This window comes from Orcinus orca, chromosome 17 (genome assembly GCF_937001465.1).
Source record: "Orcinus orca chromosome 17, mOrcOrc1.1, whole genome shotgun sequence".
Classification (NCBI taxonomy): Eukaryota; Metazoa; Chordata; class Mammalia; order Artiodactyla; family Delphinidae; genus Orcinus; species Orcinus orca.
The window spans coordinates 79,974,046-79,992,959 of NC_064575.1; the positions used below are offsets into that span (position 1 = coordinate 79,974,046).

The 18,914-nt window shown below is 40.4% G+C and overlaps 1 long non-coding RNA gene across 1 annotated transcript in view; it reads right to left on the minus strand.

Annotated features, from left to right (window-relative positions):
- Window positions 1-18,914, minus strand: part of LOC117199645 (uncharacterized) — a 44,654-nt gene that overhangs the window by 12,042 nt on the left and 13,698 nt on the right. Inside the window, exon 5 of the long non-coding RNA XR_004480922.2 lies at window positions 16,995-17,117. This is a non-coding gene — a long non-coding RNA (uncharacterized LOC117199645). The remainder of the gene's footprint in view (window positions 1-16,994; window positions 17,118-18,914) is intronic.

Sequence of the window (18,914 nt, forward strand, 5' to 3'; positions counted from 1 at the left end):
TTAGGAAACCTAATCAACAGAATATGAGAAATTGGGGACCAGGAAGGAGAGTCAAGAGCAAGTTCCAGGTAAGAGAATGGTGGGACCACTGGCTGAGAGGATGCTCAGGGCCAGGATGGAGCCCCTACCAGACCACAAATGTGGCTCAGCCTTCTTGGCAAAGCCCGAGATACTGGGTTCAGCTTGTAGCCCTCTTTTGAAACACAGCCAGAAGCAGCGGCGTCTGGCCCGCATTGGGTGGGGAAAAAAGATGATTTGGTCAGCATTAATGAAACGTCAGAACTCAGGAGCCATTTCAGCTCTGCTTGAAATGAAATTTCCTTTTCTTTTCTTTTTTGTTTGTTTAGTAAGGGAATAGAGAGTGGGAGAAAAGAGATATTTTTCTAATTCCATCCTATGCCCCTATTCACCATGGAGGGGACTGTGGGCTTTTCAGCTCTCACACAGAGGGGTAGTTAGGACTCATTTGTTAATGCTTACGAAGCTCGTTGTGAATGAAAATCAGCGTGTTATATGGTGATTGTTATTCTGACATGCTCGGCACTTCCTGTTCAGTGAGAGCTCTAAGGGAACTCGCTGAGCCACCTTCATTAATTTAATGGGCAGTGCATGGCCAGTTCTGTGTACCGACATTCTTCCAACAAACCCTCCTGAAAGGATGGAAGTTTCAAAGTATAATATGACATTAGGAAGATGATTGGAAGGGCGATTATGGTCTCGTTTCTCTGTCGCTGTCCATTTAACCCCCTGCTCAGGAGATACTCTGAGAACCAAATGCAGAAGATGCAGGACAATCTGGATGCTGTCTGAGATGAAAGCTAGAATTGGGGACATGCTGGTTAGGATTTAGGAGGAACAGTTTAAAGTCAGTGGCCATACTATTAATGGAAACGTGTAACTTTTGTACCGTGTTCTTGCTTTAAAAAAGAACACACTGTCTCAGATCTAAGTTTCATGGACTCTGAATCCAGAATGTCTGGCTCTCTATCTTGGGAAATTTGTGTGAAGGTTACTTAACGTCTGTGTACCCCTTATTTATAAAATATGCGTATTCTTATAAGTAAAAGTTGTTATGGAGGGCCTCCCTGGTGGCGCAGTGGCTGAGAGTCCGCCTGCCGATGCAGGGGACACGGGTTCGTGCCCTGGCCCGGGAAGATCCCACATGCCACGGAGTGGCTGGGCCCGTGAGCCATGGCCCTGAGCCTGCGCGTCCAGAGCCTGTGCTCCGCAACGGGAGAGGCCACAGCAGTGAGAGGGGCCACAGCAGTGAGAGGCCAGCGTACCGCAAAAAAAAAAAAGTTGTTATGGAAATGAATGAGTCAGAGCAGTGCCTGGAACATGGTGAGTTCCCTATATTTGCTGGCAACAGTACCAGGAATAAGAGTGGTGGGGATGGTGATAAGTTACCCATTCACCAAACATTCAACAACTTTTACTCAGTTCCTACTGTAAGTCAGGTACAGTGCAAGGCACCGTTAATAAACAAATAAAAATAACCCTACCTTCAAAGAACTCATATCAGTCCACTCATTCATTAGGTCTTTTGTGCATCCATTCAACTGACTGATATACATCTGCTAAGTACTCCCTATAAACAGCACTGTGCCAAGCACTGGAGAATTCACACACACACACACACACACGCAGACACACACACATATCTCTGCTCACAAGGGACTCATAATTACTTCATTTATTCACCCATTAATTTGACCGATACAGATTGAGCACTTTGTCTGCCCCAGGCACTGTACTAGGCAATATAATGTGGTAGAGAACTGGGCTCTTCAGGCTCAGAAAAATGCATTTTATGACCGAAAGCAACCGCTTGCTAACTTCAGCTCAGTCAGGTACCTCCTTCAGCCTCACTTCCTTCATCTGTATGTTGGTGTTGCTTTCTCTCCTCTAGGTACTTTGCAGAGTCTTTGTGAACAGTAAGTGAAACAGTAGGTGAAATTAGTCTGTTACTCAAACGTCCCATGGGATGATAGAATTTATCAACCCTGATATGATTATACAGGTGTGAATATCTGATGGGATAAACAGAGGATTCAGGACAGAAAGACCAGATACAATGAAACCCTCTCAGAACACCGGAGGCAACAATGAGGATCGTGATGCGGATCACGGTCATCACCATGGAGATAACAATAATCACAACATCCTGATGACACAGCACCAAAGCATAATATTGAAAGTGAAGATTTGTTAGAATTTATTTTTATTGACGTATAGTTGAATTACGATGCTGTGTTAATTACTGCTGTATAGCAAAACGATTCAGTTATACATATATATACATTCTTTTTCATATTCCTCTCCATTATGGTTTATCACAGGATATTGAATAGAGTTCCCTGTGCTATACAGTAGGATCTTGTTGTTTATCGAGTCTATATATACGAGTTTGCATCTGCTCATCCCAAACTCCCAGTCCATCCCTCCCCCATTCCCCCTCCCCCTTGGCAACCACCAGTCTATTCTCTGTGTCCATGATTCCGCTTCTATTTCATAGATAGGTTCATTCGTGTCCTATTTTAGAAAGTGAAGATTTTAAAATCAGATCCGAATTCAAACGTGTCTGCACCACTTCCTAGATATGAGGCTTGGATAAGTTAATTTATTTCTCTGAGCCCCAGTTTTCTCGTAAGTAAAATGGAGATGATAATCAGTACTACTTCACAGGTTTGTTTGTAAAGATAAATTCTGTAACCAGACACCCATTGCTTACTGTTCTACCCGGCACACATGGCTTGGTAATTGGTAGCTATTCGTATTATTTTTGTTGTTGTAGCGATCTACTGGTGTAGAAATAACATAGAAATGATTACACTCTTCACAAGTTAGAAAAACACTGTTCAAAAAACTGAGATGAGGGCTTCCCTGGTGGCGCAGTGGTTGAGAGTCCGCCTGCCGATGCAGGGGACGCGGGTTCGTGCCCCGGTCCAGGAAGATCCCACGTGCCGCGGAGCGGCTGGGTCCGTGAGCCATGGCCGCTGAGCCTGAGCGTCCGGAGCCTGTGCTCCGCAACGGGAGAGGCCACAACAGCGAGAGGCCCGCGTACCGCAAAAAAAAAAAAAAAAAAAAAAACTGAGATGAGAAAGAGCCCATAAACGAGTCTATGTCCCCCAGTGTAAAATGCACTAAACGTAAATATATCATAGAAATGAAATAAAAATGGTTCAACTGTAGTGAATCATTAGTGAAATGCACTGTTTGGAAATACAGTGTAGAAATGGAATAAAAAGACTTAATTCCTTCCAGGGTAGAAATGTTGCACAGAAATGTAAAAGAGATATGGTGCAAAAATTCCTTCGATCCTGCTTTTTATATACCAGCATTTCTACATCTACTCCACTGAATACAGAACCAAAAGGAGCTTCCTTGATTCTGCATTAAATATTAAAAATAACCTCATGTTGTAATATCTGGGAGGTCTTTTGCTTTTGAAGACATTGCTGATTAGGAAGAAACATGAAACGTTCCATGTTTATCAGAGTGCTATTAGAACATAAAGAAAAAGTGGATTGCTTTCAATTACTCAAATTATGATCATGTTCTAGTAGCAATAAAAAGAAAATGTCAGTATCTCAAGGAACGTCTTAACATTTCAAGCCAAGCTCATACCTGTAGAATAAAGATGTGAAAGATGGCCCATTCTGACTCCCAGTATTATAGTGAGAGTCACATGTTTATCAGAAACTCACCTACTCTAAAAGGTCTGTGGCTTTCTTAAAACCATGCTGATCTGGAGTCCTTGCCCCCTCATTACTGTTCCTGTTCCCAAAGCACTTTGTGTCCACCTTCATTAAGGCGTTTCTAGAGAGAAGATATTTTGAGATATCAATCCAGGTTGTTTTTTCCATATATCTTGTAGCCAGCACCCTTTTTTCTACGATTCAGGCGGAAGAATAATCTTCTAAACTCACTGTATTCATGGGAGAGAATTGTTTAGCCTGGAGGATACAGAGTCAAATTCTTGGCTTTTAATTTCAGATGAAGGTGCTTGACACGTATAACAAAAGAGTAAACATGGAAAGCAGGTTAACCACAGGGGAAGGGAGAGTGTCCTGAAGGCTGTGGCCTTATGTGTTCAAGGATATCTTTGTTTTCTCCCCATGTTTAAGCTGGAAATAAAATTCCATATTTCCTTTAATACAGTGAAAGTATTATTTGGGGGGCTTCTTGCATCCAGTGCTGCTTTGGAGACATGACATCAACCTATTATATCTCCCCTTCCTTTGCGTGTGATCTACTTTCCTCTTTGAAGGCTTTGGGAATTTTCTTTGTGATCTTCTAAAATTTCACCTTTTTGTGTCAAACTGTGCCCGTGTATGTTTTTCAACCAGGATCATACCGTCTGCCCTTTAAAATTGAGAAATTCTCAGCCAATATTTCTTTAGCTATATCTTCTCCTGTAATGTTTCTCTTTCCTGGAATTCCTATCTTAAAGAGGTTGATATTCTCCTTCTACCATTTTAGATCTATTAGCTGCATAATCATGCTTTCTCCTTATTCCTCTTGGGTGCTTTCCAGGAAGGGTCCTTAGCCTGGTATTTCAGATCAATAATCTGTTCTTTGACTATATATATTCTGTTTTTCTACTCAGATACTGATATCTTTATTTCAACTATATTTTTCCTGACCATAATGGCCTGATTTTTTTTTTCCTTTATAATTGCTTGTCTCTGCTTTTTGGTACAAATACCTTCCTTTGTCTCTTTGAAAGTTCTTTAAGTGCCTGCTCTGCCTGATGGTTCCTTTTGTCGCCCTTTGTCTGGATTGTCTATCCTATTATCTTTACTTTGTTTAGGGGGAGAGGGAGACAAACAACTTCCTCTTTACTATCCCTCCTCCAGATAACTGTGCCTCTCAGGGACGCACCTTGCATCTCTGAGCAGGGCCATGCTCTTTTTCAAGATGGTTTACTGAGTGTAGAGGGCCAGCTGGTCTACCTGCACATGCTATTAGGTCTTCCTCACCTGATCAAGTCTTAGACCCCACTGCTATTTGCTTGTCATCCTTTGCCAGCCCATGTCTCTGTTGCTTTCATTCAGCCATGAGCATCTTGAGGGAAAGATGGGAGCATATCTTAAACGGAAGTCCATTCTAGCCCCCATCTGAATAATCTCACTCTGTGGCCCTCTGTGATACTACTTGTCCCAAAAACAAGACCCGACTGTCTGTCTTCCCTGAGGCTTCCCCGTGGTTTTCAAGGTCATTGCTCAAACCCATCAACCTCTCTATCATTTTGTGTGGTGTCTCAAGGTTGGATGTCAGGGAAATAGCCAGCAACCCATTAGTTGATCACCTTGACAACAACTAGAAATTCTCCCATCACTGGCACATTTTTTACGTCCTCTTATTTTGTAGTCACTGGATGCTGAAGCCCAGGATGCATGAGTTGCACTAAGTAAATTTTTAAATGGGAAAAGGAGCATTAGTAATGGAAAAGATGAGAAGTCCTTGTTTTCCTTATCCCCCTAGTGGTTTCAAACTCTTTTGCAAACCGTAGGGGTTCAGCAAATTACCCAGGGGTAGTGGATGGGTGTTTAGCGTTTCAAGCTCCCTTCCCTATTGCAACCACCTGCCCTACTTCTATCTGCTTTACTTTAAGGCGGTTCATGTAAGACTTAGGTGAATAAAAGGTTTCAAGGATAAAAACAAGGTTTGAAAATCATATAGTTTTACAAAGCTATATGGACCCAGCATTGAATAATACGATCTATACTGAAGTTATGAGGAAAGCAGTTTACCAAGCACTTTCATAGATGATATGCCATTTATTTTTCTCTAGACACTTTGAAGAAATGCTATAATGAGAATCATTTTTAAAAGGTGATTCTTACAAGGTCATGTGGCTAGTAAGTAGTAGCCAGGTTTACCTAAGTGTGATTTATTTTCTATATTGGAGGTCAGCAAACATTTTCTGAATAGGATGGGATAGTAAATATTTTAGAATTTGTGTTCCATGGGAACTCTGTTAAAACTACTAAACTCTAGTTTAGTGCAAGATTAGCCATAGACAATATATAAGTAAATGAACATGGTTGTGTTCCAACAAAATTTTAATTATGGACATTGAAATTTGATATTATACAATTTTTATATGTCACAAAATATCGTTCTTATTTTGATTTAATTTCAACCATTTAAAATGTAAAATCTACTGTTAGCATGCAGGCTGTACAAAAAAACAAGCAATGGGCCAGATTTAGCAAATGGGTAATTGCTTGCCAACTCTTCACCCATCTGATTATAGCAGGACTAGAAGTAACAGTAATTAACACATGTTGAGAGGGCAGCCCTCTAACAAGCTCGGTTCTGGAAGAAATCCCATGCCATGGTTAAATGGTCCTGGTTGGGAAAATTAGGAGCAAAGACATCAGGTAGTTAAAGCAGATTCACTGAGGCAGATGGGGGCTGTGGAGGTAGTAACTGCTTGAAGTTTGTTTAAAATATCTCTATTTAAAAAATTATTTGGGGCTTCCCTGGTGGCGCAGTGGTTAAGAATCCGCCTGCCAATACAGGGGACACGGGTTCGAGCCCTGGACCGGGAAGATCCCATATGCCGCAGAGCAACTGAGCCTGCGCTCTAGAGCCTGTTCTCTGCAACAAGAGAAGCCAAGACAATGAGAAGCCCACGTACCACAATGAAGACTAGCCCCTGCTTGCCTCAACTAGAGAAAGCCCATGAGCAGCAACAAAGACCCAATACAGCCAAAAATAAAAACAAATTAATAAATACATTTATATAAAAAAATTTGATCTTTACAACATCTCATGTGCTTATTCTTATTCTCTTCATACAAATGAAGAAACAGGACACGTTCTAGTAATAGGCCTGATGTCTCAGAAATAGTGTATGTAATCAGGATACAAATCTAGAACTGGATGAAACCAAAGTTTATGTGCGTGTCCATCGTACCACATTGCATCACATGGGGTGGGGTAAAAGAGGAAAGAAATATAGCAATGGGCACGACTATATGCTGAGTTGTGAGAACTTGGCGTATTTTCAGGGAAGACCCCATCACCATTTCTCTGAGATTCACAACGTGGTATGAAACAGCTGTGGATTCCAGGTTAAAGCCTGAAATCGCTGAAAAATGCCTTCTGAGTTTTCTTAACAAAAGTAAATTTCCTGTATTAAATGCTTAGAGAGCCATCCAAAATTGTCAGTATTTCACATCTCCGGACCCAGGGTTGAATAACACTATCTGTACTGAAGATATGAGAAAAGGAAAACCATCTTCAGATAAGAGAATATTACCTTTCTAGCAAATGGAATCAAAATGCAATTAGAAATGCTAGTGTTATTGGCTTTTTTTTTAAACTCGCTTTTTCTGACACAAGGGGTGGGATACTGATCTTTTCTTCTCCATTCATGATGTCAGCAATGTCGTGCTCAAAATAAGAGCGCCATTTCTCTTAATCGGCAGTTCACTCTGCATTCTAAAATAAGCTTGGCCACACATATTTTAGAACTAGGTCATTCTTGCTCCCCAAGATGCTAATTGCCAGAAAGACACAATGCAAACATTGTTAGACCATAGAAGAATGGAAACTTGTAAAGACTAATAGTGGTTAGAAGAGAGTCCATTGCTAGTAAGCAGATCTTAATCCTGGCTGTGGTTCCAAGTTCACATTTCTTCTTGGTTCCAAGGAAAAATAATAATAAATACTGACCACAGCTTCCATGATGACAGATAGGCAGCTAACATCTTACGGAAAAACCCAAATGAACTTTTTGGCTAACCCAATATATATTTCTTTCTATCTTCTACTAGTTTTCAGAGATTGGGACATGACTGTGTTTGGAACACAGTTGCTGATACTATTAACTGAACTTTGGAACCAAGTATGTAAAACAGGGGGAAAAAAAACCCTGCAATCTGATTCTTTTCTACCCAACATCCTTCATCAGAACTGTAGAACTCTAGTTCTGTGAGGAAACTCAGATCACCCCTTCTTTGCTTCTCGGAGGGTATCAATTTGATTGGTCAGATTCAAGGATTTTTTTTTTTTTTGCGGTACGCGGGCCTCTCACTGTCATGGCCTCTCCCGTTGCGGAGCACAGGCTCCGGACGCGCAGGCTCAGCGGCCATGGCTCACGGGCCCAGCCGCTCTGAGGCATGTGGGATCTTACCGGACCGGGGCACAAACCCGCGTCCCCTGCATCGGCAGGCGGACTCTCGACCACTGCGCCACCAGGGAAGCCCTCAGATTCCAGGATTTTGATTGAGCCAAGTATAGTAGTGAGCAGGGTCTAAAGGTCTCCTACAAAGGCATGGGTCTCCCGTCTTCTGCTGCCATCCATGAGAAGGCAGCAGTAAGGCCACACGTGGCTTCCTTCCTGATGCTGAATGCCAGCCGTCTCCCTCTGTCTTTTCTCCTTCTTGTGTCTACACTTCAAAAGTGGCAAGTGGACAGAAGACCTGTCCTTCCATAGCACTTCTGGCTGAACTATCTTTCTTCTGTTTCATCCTTCTCTGCAACTGGATAGGAGGAGAAGGGCCACAGTCGCTACCTTTCCTGTGTTCCTGATCTGTTGTTATTCAGTCTTCTCTCTCTCAGTGATATTGGCTGGAAGATGGTATAATCATGAGTCTCAGGTTATGGCTCAATAAGAAGAGTGAAGACCCCATTAGACCTTGAACTTGGGCCATGTACTTTGGGCCAACCTTCCAGAATTCTACTAAAGTGGAACATTGTTCTGTCTTCCATCAGTTTCTGTTTCCTGTGTGCACATACATCTCTCCGAAGAACTTCATAGGGAGAATAAATATGGTGTAGGATTCAAGAATGTCTACTCCCCAATGATATTAATACAATAATTAATATTATCAAACACTTTAAGAAGACTTTGTTTAATTAAGAGAGGAATTCAACCAGACTTTTAAAGGAGATAAATTACATAAACAGTAAAACTGTGCCATTTTTTAATGAGTTTCCTTTTCCTCCAGCATCATGTTAGAGTTTAGCCTCACTCAAAATTCATTTCCTACCCATCAACCAAAGAAAATCTCTGGTATGTGGTTCAGGAAATAATGAGGATTGAATGGATATTCATAAATATTTTAAAACTGTCCTTGATATTTTTTGTTGTTGTTATTTGCAAACTTGAATTTTTAAAAACCTGCCCAGCTAAACTCACATGATTATTATGAGGATGAAATGCACTAAAAGGTCAGAAAATACTTTGAAAACTGAGAAATGATACAAATAAGAGGACTTTAAAAAATGAAAATGTTGAATTATGTAACCTGAGATGCTATAAGTCTAACAAATAATCATTGTAGTGTAAAAGGAAATATGGAGAATTCATTCCATCTGCTCAAATAGGAACATTTCTGCTTCTTATTAATCCTTCTCTACAATCCCACTCTTGGACTTTTCAAGTGTATTTAATTTTTGCATTGAGGAAGTTGTTAAATTATTCGGAACAGAGGGTCTTTAAACACGTACCCAGCATCAGTGTCTCCAAATTGTTTCATTCTTGCTTTGATATACTGTTTCCTCTAAAGTGGGGGGAGATTGAGATGAAATCAAATAACGAAAAAGAAATTCCAGACCTTAAAAGGGCTGCTAGCTTGCAGAGGGTGCAAGGAAATAACTTTCTCTGAAAATCAAGGAGCAGAATCAATTTTTATTCTCTGCTATCAAGTCCAAGTCTAAATATATATCAGTTGGATACCAGCTGGATCAGAAAAAGACTTTCTTTGTAGCTAAGCTCTTATTCTGGTCAAGAAATATTTCTGAGTGTGCACATTGTTATTTCTTGCTTCAACCCAGTGGGAACCTCACAGATGTTCAAGAATCTAGTTTAACATTGTAGTTCTCCCCCAAAATAGATACAATGCTGCTGAGTATAAAATATCACCAACTGTAATATGGGGTGGTCCACTCCTCATGTGCCCAAATGCCCTAGTGAATTCATCATCTGCTATGGGCAGAACTGTGTCCCCCAGAAGTCATACGTTGAAGCCTTAACACCTAAACTGATTATATTTGGAGATAGGAATTTTAAGGAGGTCATTAAGGTTAAATGAACAAAACACCAGAAAGCTCTCTTTTCCACTCTTCCTTCCTTCCTTCCTCCCTTCCTTCCCTCCCTCTGTCCCCTTCTCTCTCTCCCTCCCTCCCCACCTCTCCACGCATGCAGGCACAGAGGAAAGGTCATGTGACAGCACAGTGAGAAAGTGGCCGTCTACAAGCCAGGGACAGGGAGAGCCAGAAACAAATACTGCTGCCATCTTGACCTTGGGCCTCCAGCCTCCAGATTTGTAAGAAAATAAACATCTGTTTTTTAAATCACCCCCTCTGTGGTATTCTGTTATGACAGTCCAAGCTGGTGAATACACTATCTCTTGCTTAGCTATTTCATCAACTTCCTTTATAGACCTTGGGGAGCAATAAGAGTTGGCCAGCAACAAAGAAGGAGGGAGAGCCTTCCAGGAAGAGGTGATGGAAACCTTGAGAAGCTCACATCACAGATGCAGAGAACGGCAATTGTACAACACCAGTAGTGATGTGCTAGGTAGCATCAAGTGGTGTTTAGGATGGAAATGAATAACAATGAATAAATTATTTTAGTTCTAGACTTACAGAATCACAAAAGGTGAGAAGGGATTACTAATATTTTTATCACACTTTATTGAATTTGGGGGAGATATTTTTTCCCATCATGCACCTGGGACACATCCCATTTCATTCACTTCAGTGCTTAAAGCTACCCCAACCTGTCATCCAACTCACTCCAATTTTACCTTGCTAATTTCTACTTATACTTCAGATTTTTACTTAGCTATCATTTCCTCTCCAGGCCTCCTTGCCATCGAACCTTACTGTTTAAGGCCTATTTCAAAGCTGCTGAGTTAATTTAGCAGGAATCTCCCACCCTTGTTATCTGATCAGGGACTGGTTCTTAAAGGGGCCTGATGATCTTTAACTAGAAAGAGTAAAATCATTTTACCTGTGTTCATTTGCCTTAGATTTCTGACTGTTCCCCTGCATTCATCCACTCCTCATTCTGTTAGCCAATGAGACTGATTTTTATTACATGTGAATAAACAGTGACACCAGAGTTCTTAAAACCCTACAACAGCTTTCCATGGAATGAAGCCCTTTCATAGACTGTCCATGATTTACCTTCCCAAACTCTCAGTATCTTCTTTTTGGCAAAGAGCACCAGAGCCAGACACCAGTGAAAGCTATAAAGATAGATTTTATTAAAAAAAAAAAAAAAAAAACTATTGCAATAGGGGAAAAGAGACTTCAGTATAGAACTGAGTTCAATTTTGAATACAAGGAAAAGTGGTGATTTATAGCCAAGGATCTGGGTTGGGAGGGAGATGGTCAGTGGATGGAAAATTACTAAGAGGAGACGTCAAGTGTAGGGGGGATTCTTGCTAAGCAGAACTTGTTGAAGGCAGGCCGGGGTGATCAGATAGCAAGGGTGGGAGATGAGGAATTTGATCAGCTCTTGAGCCTGATCAGATAACAAGGGTGGGAGATTCCTGCTAAATTAACTCAGCAGGGTTCTCACTACGACTGGGCTATGCAGGCCCAGCAAGGACAGGGCTAAGGGTATGGCTTCGTCAGGAAGGAAGCCCAGAGGAGCTGGACTAAATTTGGGTCCAGGAGAGAGTCTTTCTCACCTTCCACCTGCCAAAACCTACATTTCAGTTATATCACTCCTCTTCCAGTAGGACCAATGGTTCATGCTCCCTCTGCTTCCAGAACTTGACTCCCAATGACCTCTTGGCCTGGCCCATGTTCCTCCCCTCCCCTCTAATCTGGATATCCCTTCAGGTCTCAGGTTAAACACAGTATCCTCAGGATTTCTTCTGATGCCTCCAAGATTAGGCCAGCAGCCTCGTAAAAGTACTCACACTTGACCAGTTAGAGCACATCTCTCCCTTGGCTGTAGTGACCTATTTCCGCAATGCCACAAGCTCCTGGAAGGCAGAGGCCGTGTCTGCCTTGTTCTCCGCTGTGCTGGCAGGCAACCCAGTGCCTAGCACACAGGAGGCATTCAGCACATATCTGTCAGACATATGGATGATAATGACCATGACTCTCCCTTTATTCTAAATTCCTGTGGGTGTGACCAAACATGAGAATCAACAGCAGGTCCTACTCCGGGATCCAGAATGGCCTCTCTTAGGCATCTGAGGCTGAATATTCCCAGGGAGTGATTACAGGCTGAGGACAGGGCCACTCTTACCACGCAGGGAGCTAGAGGACTTACCCCTGGATGGTCCAGTGGAAATCCCATCAATCTACTAAATAAGGTGATTTTTCTTAGCACACTGAGAGCTACTCCCTCTTACGGCCTTTCACCAGGGAGACTTACGTCGGGGGAAAAGAAAGAATCCGATATTTGGGGGATTACTGGACGTGGGCTCTGAAGTGACACTAATTCAAAATGTCACTGTGGTCCAGCAGTCAGAGTATGAGGCTTATGGCCAGGTGATCAATGGGGTTTAGCTCGGGTGCCTCTCATAGTGGACCCAGTGGGCCCCTGAACCCACCCTGTGGTTATCTCCCCAGTCCTGGAATGCATAATTGGAAGAGAAAAACCCAGAAGCTGGCAGAATCCCCACATTTGTCCTGGGAGAAGCTTGCTGATCCCTCATCTTTTAAGAAGGGAACTCTCCTCCAGGGAGATGACCCTTTTCTGCAGGTAGAAGTCCAATGGTCACCCTCCATTATTCCCTTTAAGGGTCTGAGGAATGAAGGACACGTATAAGAATCAATAGTTGATTGATAGTAAAATAGCATCTTTATTTATCTGTGTAGCTCCCCAAAATGCCATATTCAGGCAAGAGAAAGGTGACTTAGAGGATCAGTATTGTGCCTAAAGGCTGAAGTTCATGCTTTCATGGGCAACAAACTGCTAAGAAAGATGATGCAAGGCTTCTGTCCCCAACCAGCTATAGGATTTTCAAAGAGAGGCCCTTATGAAGTGTGCTTCTGACCAGCAACAAGAGGACAAGAAGACTAAAATTTTCTGATCCAGGAAAAGAAAGAGGTGGGGTTGGGCATACAACCAATAAACTTGTACTTATAACACAGTGGTCACACACATAAGCATGGCCCCCCAAAGCTTATAATTAGTATGGAAAATTATCATAAATAATTCATTAGGAATCTTTGAGTATGTATACATTTCAAGGTCAGAAGAGACACTATTAAAACATAAGTATGCATTCTCACAGCGAGAGGCAGAGACATTTGGGGTCTCCTGGTCTATCACTTATCCCCATCCACTAATTCCTTCCTAGCCTCTTTCTAGCTAGTACATTCCTTCTAGCCTCCGTATGACCACCCTCACTGATGGAGTAGTCACTGTACCCCCGGAGGCATCTTATCCCTTTTGCAGACTGTTCTCATTACCATTAACATGAGGCAACTCCCTGTAACTCCTTCCCTTCCACAGCTTCTGTTTTCATCCTAACACCTTGCCACTCAGAGTGTTGGTCACCAACCAGCAATGCCAAATTCTAACTGCTTGTTAGAAATGCAGAATCTCGGTCCACTCCCAAAACAGCTGTATCTTAACATCTATATTTTAAGAAGATCCCTATCTGATCTGCATAGACTTTAAAGTTCGAGAAGCATTGATCTATAACTACAAAATTAAAGTCTAATGCAGTTTCACAAATTACCCCATTAGTACTTAACAAGGGCATCATATCCACATCAAAAGATGTCAAGATCAGCAAAAGAAAAAAGAATAAATCTACACTTTTTAACCCATGGCAACGAAATAATTTCTGGATTTCTGATATTACACTGTAGTCCATGTACTAGACCAACAAGCCCTGGTAGACAAAAATTAATTCTGTTTTAATTTTAATGTTGTCTCTATGTGTAGGTAAGCTAAATTTTGCCCAGTAAAATTATTTTTAATGTAAAAATAAGTTTAAAAATGAGTGCACCCACTTGAAATAAATGGACTGAGTCTTGCTCAATTTTTGTCAGCTTTTTCCAGCTCATCAGGATGGTGGAAATCAGCTGAAGTATACTCTCTGAAAGTTTTGATTAAATAGGAAAGTACATGATGGTCTGTTCCAAACCATGACCTGACAACAAAGACAGCTGTAGGAAATCTGCTGGCAGACTGAGTCTAACAGGTCAAGGAGAAAACTAGACCAGCTTGAAGAATTCTACAGAGTCAGAGATGGAACAGACTTTAGCAATGGCCTAGTTCAACCTTCTCCAACCACAGATGAAAAAAACTGAGAATCATGGAGATGAAGTAAAACGCCCCAAAGCACAGATAAAAAGTGACCATGGCAGTATCCAAACATGGAAAACTGGATGCATGAGTTAAGGACAAATATTTCACTTTTAACAAAATACAAAATAAATTTGCTAATCACCTCACTTCCTTTATGACAAACATTAGCCCATGCGTGGTTTAAGAGCTTTATTGAGGTATAATTTATATAAATACAGTTCGCCCATTGAAAGGATACAAATCTATAACTTTCAGTAAATGTTTATGGTTGTGCAACTATCAACACAAATCGGTTTCTTTTAAATTTCTACAGTTTAAAAATTTACCTTGTGCCTCTTTGCTGGTAATATTCCCCAACCCAGGTTCTAAGCAACCACTGACCTGCTTTCTGTCTATAATTTGGCCTTTTCTGGCCATTTCATATTAATGGAAACACCATGTATAATATCTTGTGTTTGGCTTCTGTTACTTAAATAACATTTTTGAGGTTCATAATGTTGAAACTTGTATCAGTAATTTATTCTTTTTTATTGGTGAATAATACTCTATTGTATGTGGTATATCACATTTGTTTATCCATTCAACAGTTAATAAAACTTTGGGTTGTTTGCAGTTTGGGTTATTATGAATAATGCTACTATGAACATTCACATATGTTTTTTTGTGGGCATGTGTGTTTCTCTTGTATAGACTCCTAGGAGTAGAATTGCTGGTTTATATGGTAAGTACAGCTTCCAATTTTTAAGAGATTACCAAACTGTTTTCAGAACGGCAGTTCCATTTTACATTCCTATCACCAATGTATTTGACTTTCAGTGTATCTACGTTCTTTCCAAAATTTGGTATTGTTTGCCTTTTGGATGGAAATGCTGAAATCCTGAAAAATGAAGATCAAGATAAATAATTAGGAAGCCTGAACCTAGGAGAATGTAAACCATTCAGGGTAACTAAGAGAATTAAATAGAAGAAAAGAAAATTATGTCAGCAGTATTTTCTGAGAAAATTGAGGGTATATCACCCTTATAATACAAGAAACTGAAGCTATGTAAAAGCAACAAGTAGAGAACAAGGAAAAGTGCTTAACATATTAAATTATATATTACAGAAAAGAGAAAAATCAGTAAAAAATATCAGAAGACCTAATTGAGGAAATTTTTCAAAACCTAGTCCAAAACGACAAACAGGTGGAACGTGTGAGAATAAAACACAAATGACACAGATTACTGATACAGGAGCTCTGTAAATAACTTATAAGAATTCCAGGAGATGACTGAATTACAGTGGGGAGGGCAGAAGTATAAGTGAATAATAAATGATAACTTTGCAAGGCTGAAAAGAGAGGTAGTTTTTCACATTGAAAGTACTTCTAAGATTCTAATAGGAAAAATGAAAGAAAAAAAACACATCTAGATAGATCATGACAATTTTCTCAGCTTCGAGGATACAAAGTTCCTAAAAGGTTGGAGAAAAGAAAGAAAAGAGAGAGAGAGAGAGGAAAAACAAACCACAAAGCCTAAAAAGCCATATGAACATGGCATATTGCTTCTCGTCAGAAACATGCCTTTCTAAAAATTAATGAAAAAATTATTTTAAATATAGAAATCTACCCCCAGCTAAACACATTTTCGGACACTCATCGTTTACCTCGTGCTCCTTCTCTTAGAAAGCTACTTAAGAACATTCTCCAACCAAATTATAGTAAACCAAAAAAAATAAGATGTGAGTTCTTAGAATTAATGGGTCCAGCACAGCTGAACAAGTGGAACCACCCCCCAGAATACCTCTGTGCAGCAAGAATAAAACAGTTTAGAGCAAGAGAATGAAGGTTCCAAGGGCCAGCTTCCCAGAGAAAAGGGGGAATTCTATAAACTACAGAGAATGGAAGACTCGCCCCCTAAATTTTGGAGCTTTTTATTTTGATATGTGATGTAATTCCAAACATCTCTCTCTCTCCCTCTCTCTTACTGGTGGGATGAGAAATAGAAATGAGGTTTTATTGTTACAGCAGATGAACTAAGTTAGTGGAGAAAGTCAGTTGAAGTTGGCATCATATATGTGAGATACAAAGGTAAAAATAACAATAACAGTAATAACAACAACTACCATTTTTGGAGTAATTTCTATGTACGAATTACTATCTGACACTTAATGTATATTAACTCAATTTTCCAAACAATTTTATGACACACACTCTATTTTCCCCCTTTTACATACTCTCAGGAAGGGCAAGAGAAGGATATTGTCATGCATGGTTTTGGAGGCCATTTGACCACATATATATAAATATAAATCTTAAAAATAGACATTATCTTTGACCCAATACTTCCACTTCTAGGACTTTACACTAAGGAAATAATCAGATGTTTGGTAGGATGTATAGACAGAGATCTTTAAAATAGTAAACAAGCAAACAAGCAAACAAAAAACCCTGAAACAACCTAAAGTTCCAACAATTTCATTTGTTTAAATAAATCCTCTTAAATGAATTACAGGCTATCAATGTAGTGAGTTATTTTTCAGTTACTCAAATGATGTGGTAAGAATGCCATAATACGTTAAGACAATTCAAGTTACCTAAAAATACAAATAATTTGATACTATTTGGGGGTGTTACGTAACAGTACGGAATTACGAGTCATTTTGTTTTCTTCCTTTGACTATACTATACATTCTATTGTTTTTATAAAACTAAGCACTTTTTACTTTTGCACTAGTTAAAATAGTAATTTATTTAATAAGTACCCACCAGGAGTCTCATATATTCCAGTTCACGTGCAAAGCTCTAGGAGTGATTCCACAAATAAGTATCACGTCTCCTCAAGGATCTTCCTTAGGTCTAGAGAAACTTTGCAGAAATCAGTATGAAGACCTGAAATGAGGGTGAAAGCCTTACATGTAGAAGTAGAAGCAGATGGAGGTCTTGGTGTCCTAATTATACCATGTGCAACGTGTGGGTGTTAATTGGCTACAAGCATAGCATGAATCCATAGTCCAATTTGGCTTGTAATATCCCAGTGCCCCCTGAAGCTACGTATCTAGAAGTTTGGCATCCAACCCAAGGGCTTGTGATGGTGTGGCTGTTTTGAGCTGTGGCCAGACTCCAGCTAGAGGACTCTGTTCAGTTCTGGGGAACACAGTTTCAGAGGGACATTGGCAAGTGGGTGTCCTGGCAGATCTGGTCGTAAGAGGAATGGCAGAGGCAACCAGTGAGACTTAGCCAGCAGAAAGCCCTCAATTCCATGAGGAAGACCCACCCATTCCTTCCATCTCCTCTAGTCAAGTAAACAGAGGTTGAAGGAGAAGAAACCCTGTCTCACATCCAACTCCACCATCTCTTCTGAGAGAGATCCATCACCTTGTGGGAAAAGCACAATGATTTCTGACATTAAGGTGCTTGTATATGTCACGCAAATCAATTCACAGACTATTTACTGCTTACCCATTGTGAGTCAGGTAATCTACTACACGATATGCACCAAGTAGAGTATTCAATTCTCACAACAATCCTGTGATATGGGAATTATTATACCCATTTTGCGGGCTGTTAAACTGAGATACAAATGGATTAGTAGTGTTGCAACCAGCTTTTAAACCAAGACTGGGGACTCTCAGTGTCTGATCGTTGCACCATGCCATGCCTCTTCCACTGTCAACTGTGAAGAATGGAGCTTTAAGGAAAAGCCAGCCCCTGCCCTGAAGAATCCTGCACTCTGAATGCTGGCTGTAGCAGTGCTTCGCTGGAGGGAAGGTGCTAGCTTCGAGGGGGCTCTCCATGTGCTGTGTTCTCACTGGCAGCTCTTCTAACCTGAGACCCACTTTTCAGCATTGCCTTCAGACTCATTATGTCCTTCTTGGGGACGAGGACAGTGGTTTCTACACGAATATTCCCTGTAATAAAACTGTACCTAAAATACCCCCCTCTTCTCAGTTGCATTCATTCGTATCTCCCTGCTAATTTCCTTTAGAGCACTTTTCATAGAATAAAATGATCTTCATTTGTTTACTTGCTTATTGACCGTCTCTCCCTAAAAATGGACGACCCATGAGATCAAATCCCTCTTATTTTACTCAAATGCTTTATTCCCAAGGTATAGAGAGGTCCTGCTATAAAGCACTCAATGCTATTAATTGAATGAACAAATGAATGAATGAATAGCATAGGCGGGACCTCAGAGAAGTAGGTCAGTCAATACCTGTCTTCCTTACTCAGAGGTAAGGAAGGTTTTATTCTCGCAGAAGACTTCCTGTCCCCAGGTGTATCAGCCTTAAATATCATTTGGTTTTTTTCATAATTGTTCAAGTAACAGTCATGTTAAAATTGGTCTGTCCTTAGAAATTGGTTCAATTTTGAACTTACCACATTGTCTTATAATTAATTGCCTGTGAATCTTCCTTCCATGGTAGCAGGAGCTATGTTTTATTCAACTTTGTATTCCCAGAACTTATCATACTTCTTGGCACAGAAAGTTTTATTATATATATTTTTTTAGTAGATAAAAGAACGAATAGCAAGAAGACAGCTCAATTACCCTATAGAAGTGAACACTTTATTGTGCAGTGCTTTTGATATACAGATCTTTCTCAAGTTACGACAGGGTTAAGTCCCTATAAACCCATCATAAGTTGAAAATATCAAGTCAAAAATACATTTAATACGCCTAATCTA